The sequence below is a fragment of the Micrasema longulum genome, unplaced genomic scaffold (genome assembly GCF_059751315.1).
Source record: "Micrasema longulum isolate JH-2025_06_02 unplaced genomic scaffold, ASM5975131v1 h1tg001286l, whole genome shotgun sequence".
Lineage (NCBI taxonomy): Eukaryota > Metazoa > Arthropoda > Insecta > Trichoptera > Brachycentridae > Micrasema > Micrasema longulum.
In genome coordinates this window covers 134529-151344 of record NW_028278473.1, presented here as the reverse complement: position 1 = coordinate 151344, position 16816 = coordinate 134529, and positions in this window count along the sequence as shown.

Here is a 16816-nt window from a genome sequence, read left to right as displayed (position 1 = left end):
AACGCACAATGAAAATAACAAAAACCTAACATAAGCATACGCTTGTGGAGCAGTTGATTCAATATTGGTTTGGGCGAATGAGACAATATATTTGACTTCTACCTAGCTCCACTATCCATTTTTTTATAGCCTTTTCAAACATTTTCTCTTTACTAATTGTTTTAATACATAGTGAAAGTAGGTTATAAATTTTAATTTTTAATTTGAAGTACAGATATGGAAACATTTTGAGAAAAATCCGCACTGGGGTTAATACATTCAAAATGTAGTATTTGTATGAAAAAATAAACTGGAAAAATCAGCTAGTTTCTTAGCTTACCGCAGGTGCTGGCTACCTTTTGGGCGTTAATGAACAAAATAAATAAATATAAATAATAATAAATAACGGTTGCAATTGGCTTAAGCCATATAAATAATAAATAAATATGGCGTAAACACTTTGAGAGTCGCACACTCCTCTCCGTCTCACCGATCATCTATGGCTGACTCCTTCATGCCTCGTAGCTTTTGATAATAAGTAAAGTTTTTAGAGTTATAAGCATTTTAATTTGGATACAAACATTAACCCACCCCAGTTTAATATCCATTCGTTATAAAGGGACTGAACTCTGAACACAACGATCCCTTCAATGAGAAAAGTTTATGATGATCGCGCATAGTTCCGATTGGTATTCGGGGAAAAAAGCAAAAGAAGGATATGCTTTAATGACTTGTACCCAAGCCGACATGTTATTAGGGAAGTTATAAACTGTGCCTAATATATTTTGCTTACATTTATCTGACACTCGATCACAATGGCAGGGAAGTTAATAAAGACTTGTCAGCATTATAAACTCGAATTTTCTGTATGTAAATATATTTTTATAATTAATACAAAAAAAACAATATCGCCGTCAAATAAAGTTTTTGGGTAAATCATGAAAACGCGAATATTAAAAAAAAATAAAAAAATAAAATGGCAGTAAAATTTCAAATGTATTATTGAGTATTGATTTACTAAATGAAAATATTTATTTAGTAAAAGGTATTTTTATTTTTATATGTGTAGAATTAATTATTTGGTTATGCATGTCGTTTTTAACCACTAATTATGTGACAATGTTTTGAGTTTGTCCAAATTTTTGTAGACAAAGACTGGATTCAACTTCCTCGGGAGTTGTTAATATTAACAAATTACAACAGAAGTGAAGAATATTTAAGAGGATGGCACATAGAAGTCTAAGTATCTATAGGGCTTATGACCTGTGATTGGCTGGTTCGAGTGGTCACTTTACACACTGTGTAACATTCACCATTCTGCCTATATTTAACCATACATATTACTTAAATTCTTCCATCTGTTTATGTGTAAAAAGTTTCTGAACACTTTATTGATACAGTTGAGATTTATCTTATTGAATAATTTCAATTACAAACAGTGGTGTAGTCCTAAATAAAAAAATACGGGAGCGCACCGCCACCACTATGGCGAAGTTGGATGGAAGTGGGCGGGGGGAGGGGGGACACATGTTTAGACTTTTGCCAATTATTGGGAATAAATACGTTTGTTGTTGTTTCGAATTGTTTGAAAAGACTTAAGTAGGTATTTTTGAAACGTAATATTTGTTCCTGACCAGAGCCGAAGCGCCGCTCCGCTCAGATAAAAAGTTCCGGAGCGCCGCTCCGGTGCGCTCCGGCCCGACTACACCACTGCTTACAAACTAGGCAACGCCTGAACAAATTTTTCAATTTTTGTTCTTCTTCTTGAAGCAGGTGGATTTATCAATAATGTTTTGAGTTTGTCCAAATGTTTGTAGACAATGCCTTAATTCATCCCCTTGTTATGTGCCGTGTGAGGTGTTGAGGGGCACTTTGTAATGAGTAATTAAATCGCCCTCCAGTCGTCAATAAAATGCAGCTTCGAAAATGGTATTATTTTATTGAATTTACTTTTGAAGACAATAATATGTCTCCAACTATGTGTCTCGTTGGGTTTACTGTACTTAAAATTAATAATATTCCATATTTTGAGTTTGTCCAAATTTTTGTAGACAAGGGCTGGATTCAACTCCCTGGGGAGCTGTTTATATTAACATATTACACATTGACAGGTCATAAGCCCTGTAGATGCCTAGACTTCTATATTACCTACTCTTAAATGTTCTTTATCTCTGTTGTAATATGTTAATAGTATTCAAGTTTACATTTAATAATAAATTGTCGTAGTCACGACTTACTAAGTTAGGAATCTGATTTCAATGTGTCCTCCTGAACCAATGTATTGGGTTATAAAGTGTTTATTTACATTAAATGGAGGAGATAATAATAGCTTCAGTTAAGAAAGGTGGAATTTATAGACATCGCAAGATATGTCTAAACAATATCTGACAATCGGAATTTAAGGTATTGTATTATTTGAATGCAAACTTCTTAAAGCTTAAAGTTATGATCCTTTAACCAAGAGACACCTGCTCTTTTAGGCATAAAATATCAATTTGAACAATATTACGTAAAGGCATTAAGACAATGAATTATTGGCGTGTATAAGTAAATGGCCATCAGAGATGACCACCGGAAAAGATGTAATAAATAACTCTTGTATGAAAGAAATACGAATACAATACACATTGGTAAAAATGTGTTCGGTCAATATACAAAAGATGGCCCGCATATTGAATATAAACAGATAGTTTTCAATATAACAAAAGGCAAAAATGGTTTGAAACGTGGTTGGCACACAACACCCCTAAGGAGCGTCAATATTAACATATAACAACAAAATTCTTTATTAACATAACAAACATCAACACCAAATAATGGAAGGAATACAGATGTTCAAATAAAGGCAGAATGGTGAAGTTACACAGTGTGTAAAGTGGCCACTTAATCCAGCTAATGACAGATGATTAGCCCAGTGGACGCCTTGACTTCTAAATTCCCTTTCCTTAAATGTTTTTCATATCTGTTGTAATATTTAAGCACTAATTATTGAATTGCTAAAATTGTAAATCACCGGAACAATGTATGGTTTTGTAAATTTATTTATTTACTTGTAAACAGTTTATTACACATTTTTTTAGACATATCCCAACTCCATGGGACGAAAAGTCCTTTGTTAGGATGAGTAATTAATTGACACAGAAATACGAGAATATCATCACAAATTTTATATAGGAACAGAAACATAATAAATATTTGGCACATCTACCTATATGACGAATTTATCATCGAAGTATATTCTAAACCGAAAAAAAAAATGTTCAAACCACGAACGGACCATTTTTTGTGGGAAGAGACCGACTTTATCGTAAGATTTCGAATGTCAAAAAAGTGAAGAACTAATAATTATTTGAATTTTTAATTGTTAATTATTTTTCAAAACACAAGACTTGATCATCAGCGGCGTGCTGTAAAATAAATCTAAATTATCACTGTATTGAAATGCTGTTTATTTATTTTTAAATCGAGCTAGATTGAGCTCAGCTAACTCTTTCTGGGCATTTAAGGCTGCCATAGTTACCCGAAAAATGTCCTTTTTTTGCTCTATTTCTAGAGTAAAAAGTTCTTCATTTTGTTTTAGCTTTTGCTCTTTTAATTTTTTACCTAGAACAAAAAGGACGATGTCCCTTTTGTTCTTTTCTTCTCCGAATGCACAGTGTTGCTTCGCCCTTTCGCACACACTGAAAATTGGAACGAAATTTAAACGTTTGTGCCCAAAGACGCGTCGCGGGGCATGTGTATTGCTACATGTAAATAAACATGTACGTGCTTGCGCAAAAATCCTAACAATTTTTAGGGTGAAACTTGAACCTTTACAGTGGCAACATTCTTAACTTTAACTCAACTAAAATAATGTTGATGCAACGGAATTTTTCAGTTACCAGATTTTGAGCCTTAACTAAGTTTAAATATTTAACTTTTAACTAAATTTATACCAACTTTGATGCAACCGGCCCTAAGGAAAATCCAGTCCGTAACTCCTCTCTTGAAAATGATTTTTGTTCTTGAGAGCTTAGTACGCTCTTCCAAAATATAAAACTCTCTCCGAGCAATGAAGGAGAGATTCCTCTGAGCGAAAGTCGTACTGGTTTTAGGTATGGCATAATTTGTGCTCTGGGAAAACCTCGTACGGACATTTTGCTGAGACCTCTCCTTATTGTTCGTCCAGAAGTGGTGAAAGTGCTTCTTTTAGGTAGCATTGTCTCATATCCAGCACCTTCGTGTATTGAAACAACTGTTCTGACAGGTATGTTGGAGGGCGCCCAAATATTAAACTCAATATATATTCCAAATGCTTAAGTTTACTGTTTACCATATTGATGTGCTATATATATGTTTTTTAAAATATTTTTTATAATTATTCTTTATGTCTCTAATCCTTTATGTGTGGTGATATAGTCATGTGTCTGTGTCTTATAATTGCTCGTCTCATGTCAACACAGGACTTTTAGTCGCATGGAGTTGGGACTGATTGTCTCAAAAAATGTACCTTATGTATGTAAATAAATAAATAATAATTTCTGTGAAATTATGAGAGGCTTTAATATGGATGCCGCACAATGGATAAAAAGATTCGTGTAATAGGAAAATATCACATTTTTGAAATATTTTAAACGTAATAAAGGCTTATGAAATACTGTACAGTAAAAAAAATGCTTTTTGCTAATTATTAGCAGCATTAAAAATACTTTTAAATTTGTAATTATTAATTCTCGCTAAAACGGTGATTCTATTAGCCACGCCACGCCCCTAATACGTCGCAATTCATGTTTTTTTGTGTAGAATAATTTCACGAATATTAACGTCACATCAACCAAGGCCAAACACGTCGCGTTTTTCTACGAACGTATTTTTATTGAATTTCTTTTTTACATTTATGTATAAAAACATTTCTCCACAATATCCATATTGATTTTAAAAATAAAAATAATTATTCTAAATCCATTTCATATGTTTTTATCGATATTTTAGTATTTAATATTTTCCTACAATATAGATAATATACTAAAAATATTTAAATTTGTTGCAACAGAGAGTGAAAACATTTTTGAGAAGGGAAAATGGGAGTCTAGGCGTTTACGGGGCTTATAACCTGTCACTGGCCGGTTTAAGTGGCCACATTACACACTGTGTAACATTCACTATTTTGCCTATGTTTGAACATCCACATTTCCTCAAATTTTCCATCTGTTGACTTTTGTGAAGTAAAAGAGCTGAAATCTTTATCATGCGGGTGAGATTCATCCGGCGGAACCAATTCACCTACTAGGCAACGCCTGAAAACAATTTTCCAATTTTTAATACTTCTTTTGGTCACTTAAACCAGCCAATGACAGGTCATAAGCCATGTAAATACCTAGACTACCATATTGCCATTTCAAAATTTTCCTTCTCTGTTGCAATAAATTTAAATATGAACAACTCCCTAAGGAGAGAATCCAGCTGGTCTGCAAGCATTTGGACATACTCAAAACATTGTTGTACTAACAATATGTTCATACAACATACAATTATCTGTCATCAACTTCAGGGTGCCTGGAAGAATGACTAGACAGGTGCCACCGTTTTGTAGCAACAATTCACGGACAGTGTATACTTGTAATGCCGTATTGAACAGACTTCATGAACTCTGTAAAAGTTAATCCCACGTATCTGATATATTTAGTGTTGGGTATTGTTCCTACAGAACAAACCTTTTGAACTTCTTCTATAAGGCTGAGACATGCAATATCGACCAAATCAAGAAAGGGGTGCTGCGTTGGTTTGGACGTGTAGAGCGAATGGAGAGTAAAAGAACGGCTAAAAGGATCTACGATGCGAATGTTGATGGATGCAGAAAACGAAGAAACCGAGAAAGACATGGCACGATCAAGTCCATCAAATACTTGAAGATGGACATGTCATAATCGGTCATAATCGGTGTGCGTGCATGAGAAGATGTATGAATGTAGAGGAAGCGAGGTCTGTGTGCCAAAATATAGTGATATGGCGTTCTATCCTCTCTGCCTACCCCTATGGAGAAACGGCGTGATAATTTGTTGTTGTTGTAAAAACGAATAGAGCGTTGTATCAGTACAAAAATCAAAAGGCAAAATAATAGTAAATACACTTTAAAAAAATAAAATATTCCAAAATCGTCTAAATTTGTCAGAAATCGAACTCAAGAGCTCATGCAAGGTAGTCCCATCATTATCCACTACGTCACGATCCGGAAATACCGCATTTCTATGCATTATATATGAGTTCATAGCGGGTTGAAAATATTACGACAGGTAAAAGCTTTGGAATCTGTCAGATTAAAAAGTATAATGTTTGAGATTGAATACAAACGAGAGTAAGCATTTCAGGAGAGATGACTCGGAACTTAGGGGTAATGCTCTGTCATTTTGCTGTTCACTTAAGCTATAAGGGTAGTGTACTAGTGGCCGTAAGGGGGTTGGGATGAAGCTTTAGTTTAGGAGAGGAGTGACACCGAGTCAGGCAGGTAGCGAGGGTAAAGCTCTCACTGCTAAGACACGTAAAATTTAGTAATTAGTATATTTACACCCGATAATGATTAAAACAAACACTTTACTAATTCGATTAATATATCCATTGTTGTTATTGATTATGAATTATTTTAATGAATAATGCTTTTTAAATTTATTGAGTTGGTTGTTTCATGTAAAGGAAATGAATGTTTTTGTTTGTTCTTTCTACATAATATGTAAATTATCTATATGTATCATTTTTAACAATCTTGTTATACTATAATATTATTTTTGTACTAATTACAGTACTCTAAAGAGTATACGATGGAAGTCACATTAAATGAAATGTTCAGGAAACAAGATAACGTGATCGTGAGATTTCCAAAACATCGTAACTTTTGAACCAAATGAGATACCTTTTTATGTAAATTAATAATTACTACTACTAATATCACGCCATTTCCCGTATGCGTAAGCAGAGAGAATGGAACTCCACACACGTTTATCCTAGAATATATTCCTAGCTTCTTCCACATTCATACCTACATCTTGTCATACATGCTCTTCGGTTCTGTCTGCTTTTGACATAACTAGACTTGAGATTGTGGTTTATCTGATCATGCCACGTCTTTCTTAGTCGTCTTCGTCTTACGTTACCGTTAACTTTCGCCATATATACTGGTTTTACCATTCTTTCGTTGTTCATTCGTTCTACATGACCAAACCATCTCGGAGACCCTTTCTTAATCTTATCAATTAAACTTGACTCAGATTTACACTTTCACTTAATTTCATCATTTGTAACCCTGTCATACATTGATTTCCCACCCATTCGTCTAAGAGATCGCATTTTAACCGCGTTCACCTGCCTTTTATCCTTCCTCTGCTAGTTCCATGTTTCACTTCCATATATAGAATTGGGACTAAAACTCCGTTGTGCACAGCTAGTTTAGCTTCGATCGACATATTTTTATTAGCAATCACTGTGCTTAGTGCGCTGTTCATTTTGTTGCCCGCATTCACTCTCCTTTCAACATCTTTTTCTACTCTTCTATCTCTTGAAAACATGTTTCCCAAATACACAAATTGTTCTACTTGTTCAAGACATTCGTTGTTTACATTTATTATGCAGTCAGTAACCTCACTATCCCTTTCAAATACCATCACTTTTGACTTACTTTCGTTCATCGCCAATTCACTCCCCAGACATACATCATACATTCTAGAGACTATTTTTTTCAAATCCTCGTTGCAGCTTCCTAACAGAACTGCATTATCAGCTTACAATAAACAGCTTACTGAAAATAACAATAAATTTTAAAAATAAATAAAAGTACATATAAATAAAGCGTATTTGGGAAATATTATCTATTTATTGCATTAAAACAAAGTAGTAATTTTTGTTTTTATATTTGTAAAAATAAAATAACGTGTTCAGTAGACTCAAACCAGTGTTTGCTTTCTTTTATTATAAGTTTAAATATGGAGTTATATAAAATAAACACCACATCAATCAATAAATTAATTTCTTATTTTTGTTTAGAATCACCTTAGCTAACACTGGTGTCTGAGCATCCAATGACAAACTATTAATTTATATTTTATCGGAACAAATATTTTTAATATTTAACGTTTTACTCTGTAAAATAATATTGTTTTAACGAGCATATTCTCTCGTTTTTAATTTCAATGACAGGCAACGTAGGACAGTTTGTAAAACGGTCAACTGTGAAACTGACGTCGTCGATTCCCGCCAGTTGCAAGAAGAAAATACAACGAAGATTTTTTTTCAATTGGTCTGGGTGTTGTGGTGTTTTATTTATATATTTAAAACAAAAAAAAAACTTGCGTACTTATAATTTAGGCAAATATTTAATTTTGAGGGCCGTTTTCAACGAGTGGTAAAATAACTCACTATTAGAAAATGGGAATCAAGTTGGGCCAGAGTAGGGTTCAAACCACGAACCTTTGATCCGTGAGTCTGAGACACTAGCCACGGGACCACAATCCAATTTTAATTATCATTCAAAACTTCCTCCTAAATCCTTTCTTTCCCATCTGCTGACAAGCCTCTAGAATTGAGGCTTAGCGGGTAATTCATTTTTAGAAAAATATACAATAAATTAAAAATAATGCTAAAGTTTTTTAAGTTTCTCTTATTTTTATTCATTTATTCGAAACCTTCGCCTGGTTTCAAATCGCCAAATCACACGTGAGATCAAATAATTGAATCTCAAAACACGCGATAAATTTTAATTTATTTCGTTCCTCGCACAGCTCGCTTTTTCCGATTGATATTCATAATTTTAAACGTAATTCTAGATTTAAAAGGGATTCCGAATCGAAATCAAATTTGGGATACATGTGAATTAATCAGCCATTTTCCGCTCGACGGATTCATGATTTGGCAGATGGCGGCCCCAGAGGGCCTTCCCCAACCCCCTCGCCCCGTGGCCTCATTTTATGTAGAACGAGACAGATTTTGTGGCGAAAACATAAAAAATAAAGCAAATGGTACATCGATTGGCCACGTTCAGAAACCAAGTACATTTGAGGAACTTCCATCGGGAACGGCCAACATCCCAATTTTTGGAGCCTTTTTAAAAAATTTATTCTTTGTTCTTATTTTTTTTTTAAATCAGTACTCACTACGTAATAACTAATGATAAATATTTTTGTTTTTTTTTTTTTCAAAAATAACAAATTATTTTAAAAACCAAAATAGGTATAATAATACGCGTACGTTGGTACAAATAGACCATACACATCAATATTATATGCACATACATAATGTTTACATAATGATAACAAATTTGAAATAAATTATTCAAATGATCAAAATCAGGTGTGACAATCAGTTGGCCCGCGGTGCATGCACGGATCTCAGCATTTTTGCACCTTTAAATACATATATTTAACAACGCATTCGCCTGAAATTGCCATTCAGCCTACTTTGATCCTTGTTTTTCCAATTCCATAATCCCAAAGGGTAGGTAAAAAAAAAACTTTCGCTCTATTTGCAAAACCGGTTGACAGGAGTTTTCTCGCGAAATTATAGTCGCGTTCTTTAAACATAATAAATTTAAGTTGGGCTGAATTTTTTATTTTTATTTTATAAAAAATATTCTATCAATGAGATGATTCTGCGTCCTGGCTAATAAAGAATACAATTCTGTGTTTCATTTGACAAATAATATTGATGATGAATTATATAACAAAACCATAGCTTCTTCTTCAAACACTGTTGAGATCGTTGAGATGAAAATTGAGATCTTCCTTACTCCTTAGGGCGTAAAATTTAGCCTATAAAGAAACATTTAGATATACTCAAAACATTGCTGTATAAACTAACTGGTGTAGGAAGTGGTTTAAAAAATATAAATAATTCAGCAAGATGATTTTCACACCCACTTATAAAGATTATAGCTTCTTTACTTTGCAACGGATAGAACAGTTGAAAAAACGTGTCACAGTGTGTATTAGGTGACCCCTTAAATCGACCAAAGACAGCTTATAAGCCCTGTAAAATCCAAATAACCAAAGGTCCCAGGTTCAAATCTCACTCTACCACAACTTGATTTCCATTTTTCCAGCACAAGTTATTACGACTTTTAGAAAATTGTCTGAATATTGAAATATTTAAGTAATTTAATAAAATAAAAAATATTTGTTTATTTTTTCATACATATATTATTTACATAGAAATATAATTACAATACATCTTAAAATTAAGCCATAACATAAATTGGAAAAAATGCCCACAAAAAGTTCAGCGTGAACCATTTATTTTTTAATTATTAAAAAGTTTATATCGTATAAATATGGTATAACATGCCCATAAACAGAAAAGAAAAAGAAAATAAAAGAAAAACCAAATCAGCATATGCTGATATTACGAAAACATGATTTATTTGCAGTATGTATTTTTTTTTATTTAAAGAATGTGTCTATCTGTTCCTTCCATGCTAATCCAAGACCTCAAACCTACTTTAAACTGTGCCAGTGATTTAATGTTTTGTAGTTCCTCAGTTACAAAATTGAAGGATCTTGGACCAAGATGTAAGGAGTGCCTCTGTGCAAACTTAGTTCTGCACCCTGGAACTGACTGTACACTATTGGATCTATCACTAATACGATTTAAGTTATTACAAAACAATTTCCTATTCAAGTAAACATATTTCAGGCACTGAAATAATTGATTTTTTTAAACTAAGGAGTCCACTCACTACGTATAATTTACAACTAGGATATAGTCTACGTAAATAATAAGAATTCAAGTATTTTTCTTTAAAAAAATGTTTAGACTTCCATATTCCCTCCTCAAAAATGCTTTCACTCACTGTCGCAATGAATTTGAAATTTTCTTGAAATAAATGTTGGATTGTGAATTTGTGATATTATTGGTTTTTAAAACAGGGTCCTCAATTTTCACGCTATCTCATCACGTATATCGGTCAGGTACGTGTAAATGTATCTAAAAGGAGTACAATGTTCGTATAGTCACGCGTGTGAAATTTCCCTACGATATTTGATAAGGGCGGTACAGCCATATTTAACGCCCTTAAAGCTTTCATCAACGTTATTTTATGGCAAATTTTATTGTAAAAATAAAGTGTTATAGGTATTATCAGAAAATTGCTCGCGATTAAAGAACATAATACAATTTTATACCTACTTATTTTCGGAGTGCCTTTGTAGTATCTTTAGTAATTTGATAATGATAAGAAATATACTGTTAGTAGTGTGAGCGTCGGAAACAGGGTGAACGGTGACCTTAAATCGACCTTGGCAAATAAATGTGTGACGTAGGAAATAAAAAAACAGTTCACAAGGAGTCCTGGAGCCGACCTTAATGTTTGGGATTATGGAATTGAAAAAACAAAAATTAGAGCAGGTTGGATGCTGTCAAAATGTAATCCTTCAGGCAAATGCGTTGTTAAATATATGTATTGATGAGTGCAAAAATGCCGAGATCCGTGCATGCGCCGCGGGCCAACTGATTGTGACACCTGATTTTAATAATTTGAATACTTTATATCAAATTTGTTATTATTATTTATACGTTACGTAGGTGCATATAATATTAATCTTTATGTTCATTTTGTACCAACGTACGCGTATTGTTATACCTACCTTGTTTATTTTTGACATTAAAAGTTTGTACTACATTTTGTAGTTACCTACAGTATTATTTAGCCTGTTTATCTGAGAGAGCGCATTCAACCTCTTTCACAACATGGACTCTCACTTCGTTCTTGTAACGAGAGAACCCTTTTAATACCTTGTCATCGCTTTAATTTTCTTGCCTCCTCTTTCACAGTAGTAGCCGCTCGATTGTGGAATAATCTACCCACTAATGTTAGAGACCCCCTTCATTATTTACATTTCAGTCAATATTGAAATGTCGTTATCTAAATATTTAAATTGTTCCTTTATACTTTTTCTTTTCTTTCCATCCCCTCTCCTCTCTTCATAGTATAGTGTTATTTTTTTTGATATATTTTTGTTATGTTAATTTTTGTTTTGAATTTTTGTATGAAATTGTAGGATTCAATATGTCCATGTATTTATAATTTTCTCAAACTGAACAGTTTGGGTAGGTAGGAAGAAATTACCTTAAGGCAATATGCCCACTCTTATATGCATATATATTGGATATGTATATAAAGTGTCAAAAAAAAAAATCGTTTTTCAGTATAAGGTCTTGAAATATACCATACTTTTTGAATATGCAATCAAAGCATCATAACATAACTTAAATAAAATATTTTTTAAAGCGTTTCGGAAGTAGGTATAAGCTATTAAAAAAAAATCGAAAGTCTTATTAAGCTCTCTCCCATACCCTCTTCGTTATAAATATACGTTTTTAAATTACTTTTTTACTCCCGCACCCTCACACATGCATCCTCACACATACATTCTCACGCGCACAAATACATAGATTCACATACACACACATGAATACAAACGTCACGCACATACAATTATGTAAAAAAAAATCTTAAGTATTATTCGATTTACAGTGGATTTTTTAAATTAGCTCTAGCAACGCTAATATAGTTCTGCTTATTGTTATGTAATAGCTGTAAAAATTCCAAATAAAATGAAATAAAAATAAATCATTGAAGGCTCAAACAAGTACTACGACCAAATCAAGAGAAATGCTGCGTTAATTTGGACATGTAGAGCAAATGGTCAGCAAAATAACTATTTATCCAAAACCTGGAAAAATAAATTACAAGATTCTAACCAGTTTACATGTTTAGTCCTGGGCTATGTCGAGGGTGGCAAAAAGCCTGATTGGTATTTTGTTAGGTCAGTCCATCTCGCAGAAGACTGTCCTCTTCCTGGCTCATCTTCAACTCTCCCTGGTACTACCAGCTTTCGAAAATTTTGTTTTTTCGAAATAAGATAAAATAAAAAATATCGTGGAGAGTCTTTCAGTACCTGAGCGCTTAGATTTCCATAAACCGATTTCGAAGATGATTTCCCTCACTGTTGCAATAAATTCCACGTTAAACTTACAGTGTTATCTTTACAAAAATAAGCGTTCTTAGAAAAATCATTTAAAACTTAGGATGAAAAAGAAAAATACAAAAAACAACCCACAAAATCAATAATTTCATTATAATAAAAATAATAATATAAAATTAACCAAATAAAATCACCTTATCTTATTTTATTAACATATTTTAGATCTTAATTTTTAATTAAGTAGTTTTTATTTTTGTTTTGCAGATATAAATCTTTTTAAATTATTTATAACGTTTTATTTTTAATATTGTTTTGGTTCCATTTATGAGGACCCACTATTTACATTTTTTTTCATAAAATTTCAAATATATTCATTTTATTTGGATTCGTGGTTTTTTCTTTTTTTTCTTCTTAATGCTATTTTTAACTTTTTCAAAGCTAGAAAAACAAAATAAAAATAACATATATTGATATCAAATTACCACCCTTGTAAGGAAAAAAGCCTTGATTTATTAGGTCCACGTGTAGTATTTAGTTAACATCATAAAAATAAAATACGAATTAATTCATTAGTTACGTAAACCTTGACGAATAAGCTTGTTTGCTTTGAAACCGGTCAGTGGAAAAAAAAATAGTGGTTAAAAACAAAGTTGTTATATTTATTTTATTATAATATCTACTTTGGCAAACAAATGTTTATCGCAGGAGGCTAAACTAGCAGTTCACAACGGAGTTCTAGTTCCAACTCTAATGTATGGGTGCGAAGTATGGAATTGGAAAAATAATGATGAAAGTAGGTTGAATGCTGTCGAAATGCGATCCCTCAGTTGAATGTGTGTTAAAACGATGTATGATAGGTGCACAAATGTCGAGATCCGTGAAGTGTGTAAGGCTGAGACATGCATTATTGACAGAATTAAGAAAGGGGTGCTGCGTTGGTTTGGACATGTAGAGCGAATGGACAGCAAAAGAACGACTAAAAGGATCTACGATGCAAATGTTGATGGATGCAGAAAACGAGGAAGACCGAGAAAGACATGGCACGATCAAGTCCATCAAATACTTGAAGATGGACATGTCAAAAGTAGGAATAATCGGCGTGCGTGCATAAGAAGATGTATGAATGTGGAGGAAGCGAGGTCTGTATGCCAAGATAGAGTGTTATGGCGTTCTATCCTCTCTGCCTACCCCTACGGGGAAACGGCGTGATGGTTTGTTTGTTTGTTTTGTTTGTAATATGTTATGTTCATTATTTTGTATGTGTATAATATTATGTCTGAACTCTTTAATTTAAATCTTAACAAAAACTAATGTCTGAGCACCCGACGACAAACTTTTATTAAGTAATTTATCAAGGAAAATATGTTTTAATAAATAAAGTTAAAAAAGATTCTCATTTTTCGTAAAAGAATTACATTTCTTCAATAAATCGATGATTTTCTAGGCACAAGTTTCAAGGCACTAGACTACATGAATTGTATTGAATCAGATAATGTCGGTTAAAGCTAAGTAAAATGAAGTAAATTTTTCTTAAATCATCCAACAGTTGAGTGGGTAAGATGTGTATTGAAGCAGATTTGTTTACTTAGGTATTCAAAGCAATCGTCAAAGGTTTCTATATTAAATTTTCTTGATTTTCATTCGTATTTTGCAGTTGAGCGAAATTAGGGCGCGTTCTTACTTAGGACAGTTTATTCTAAATAATCTTGCTTTGCTCAGGTTTTTTATTCGCCCGATGATTCTTAATCAAGAATCTTTACTTAGTTAATTTAAATTTTAATAAGTTCACGGACAGAGATAATTTTAAACATATAGTATGACCCATATTTTGAGTTTGTCCAAATTTTTGTAGACAAGAACTGGATTCAACTCCCTGGGGAGCGGTTTATATTAACATATTACAACAGACATGAAGAACATTTCGGGGGTTAAGGGTCATAAGGGCGAAACTACAAAAACACAGTTTTGAGATAAATGATAAAACAGTTTTCAAAAAATAATACTGTCTTTTAAGGGTAACAAATAAAGAAAATAAAAAATACAGTTAATAGAGCATAAAATGTTTTAGAGACAACAATATGAAACTACGCTTTCGACTATATGACCCTAACTTGCGCTTACATTAGTAAATTAACAAAATGATGTAAAAGGTGTTTTATTCTTCTGACTTTAAACAAAACGCTTCATTTGTAGTTTCACACAAATTTATCTAGGTTACTACTTATCGGATGAGTTTCATATTTTTGTCACTAACAGGATATTTTGTTTGGATATCAGATTAGTACTTAACACAAAACAGCATTTTTTGTAGTTTCGCCGTTATGACCCTAAGCCCCCGATTTAAGATAAGGTAATATAGAAGTCTAGGCATCTACAGGGCTTATGACCTGTCAATGGCTGGTTTAAGTGGCCACTTTACATACTGTGTAACATTCACCATTCTGCCTATATTTGAACATCTATATTCCTTCAATTCTTTCACCTGTTGATGTTTGTGCAGTTAAAGAGCTGAAACCTTTATTTATGCGGGTCAGATTCATCCAATTGAATTATTTCACCTACATACTAGGCAACGCCTGAAAATATTATTTTTTCAATTTCTATACTTCTTCATGGACCAGGTAATTTATCAACAATATTTTGAGTTTGTCCAAATTTTTGTAGACAAGAACTGGATTCAACTCCCTGGGGAGCTGTTAATATTAACATATTACAACAGAGATGAAGAACATTTAAGATAAGGTAATATAGAAGTCTAGGCATCTACAGGGCTTATAACATGTCAATGGCTGGTTTAAGTGGCCACTTTACACACTGTGTAACATTCACCATTCTGCCTATATTCGAACATCTATAGTCCTTCAATTCTTTCATCTGTTGATGTTTGTGAAGTTAAAGAGCTGAAACCTTTATTTATGCGGGTCAGATTCATCCAATTGAATTATTTCACCTACATACTAGGCAACGCCTGAAAATATTATTTTTTCAATTTCTATACTTTTCATGGACCAGGTAATTTATCAACAGTATTTTGAGTTTGTCCAAATTTTTGTAGACAAGAACTGGATTCAACTCCCTGGGGAGCTGTTTATATTAACATACTCGTATTACAACAGACATGAAGAACATTTAAGATAAGGTAATATAGAAATCTAGGCATCTACAGGGCTTACCTTATCTTAAATGTTATTCATGTCTGTTGTAATATGTTAATATAGTATGACGAAAAATACTATTATATACAGTAACACATAACTAAAAACGAAACAATTGGAGAAAAAATAAATATAAACATAATTACTAAACAACTTTGTTTTTAACACATTTTTTTTTCTACCGATTACCGACCATTTCTACTTAACAATTCTAAGTAGACTTCTAATTTCTACTCACAATTTCTACTAAACGATTATCTAATTCTCAACCATCACACATTAGACCTGCATTCTACAGAACTAAAAGTAAAAGAACATTGCTAAAAACGACATCGATAAAGTCCCTAAATATAATGAATCTGGCTATAATATTAGAGTAAAAGAACACTTAAGGTGCCTAAATAGTAATATTTTTTTCTTTATCGCAAACCATACGATAGAAAATAATCAACAATCACAACTTTTTAAACACTTTTTTTTTCTACCGACCGGTTTTAAAGCTAAAAAAGTTTTTTTATCAAGACTTAACTAATTAATCTTATTTGATTTGATTTAAACAGTGCTTATTAAATGTTATATTCTCGATATTTTAAAAAAGATGGAAGTGGACTAAAGAAAATATTGTTCATTTGGTAATTCATTATTTTTTTCGTATAATGGATCGCTTTTTTTATTTTTACATTTAAATAACGGCATTTAGTTTTACTGCGAAGTTTCTCTAAAGTTAATGAAAAATTA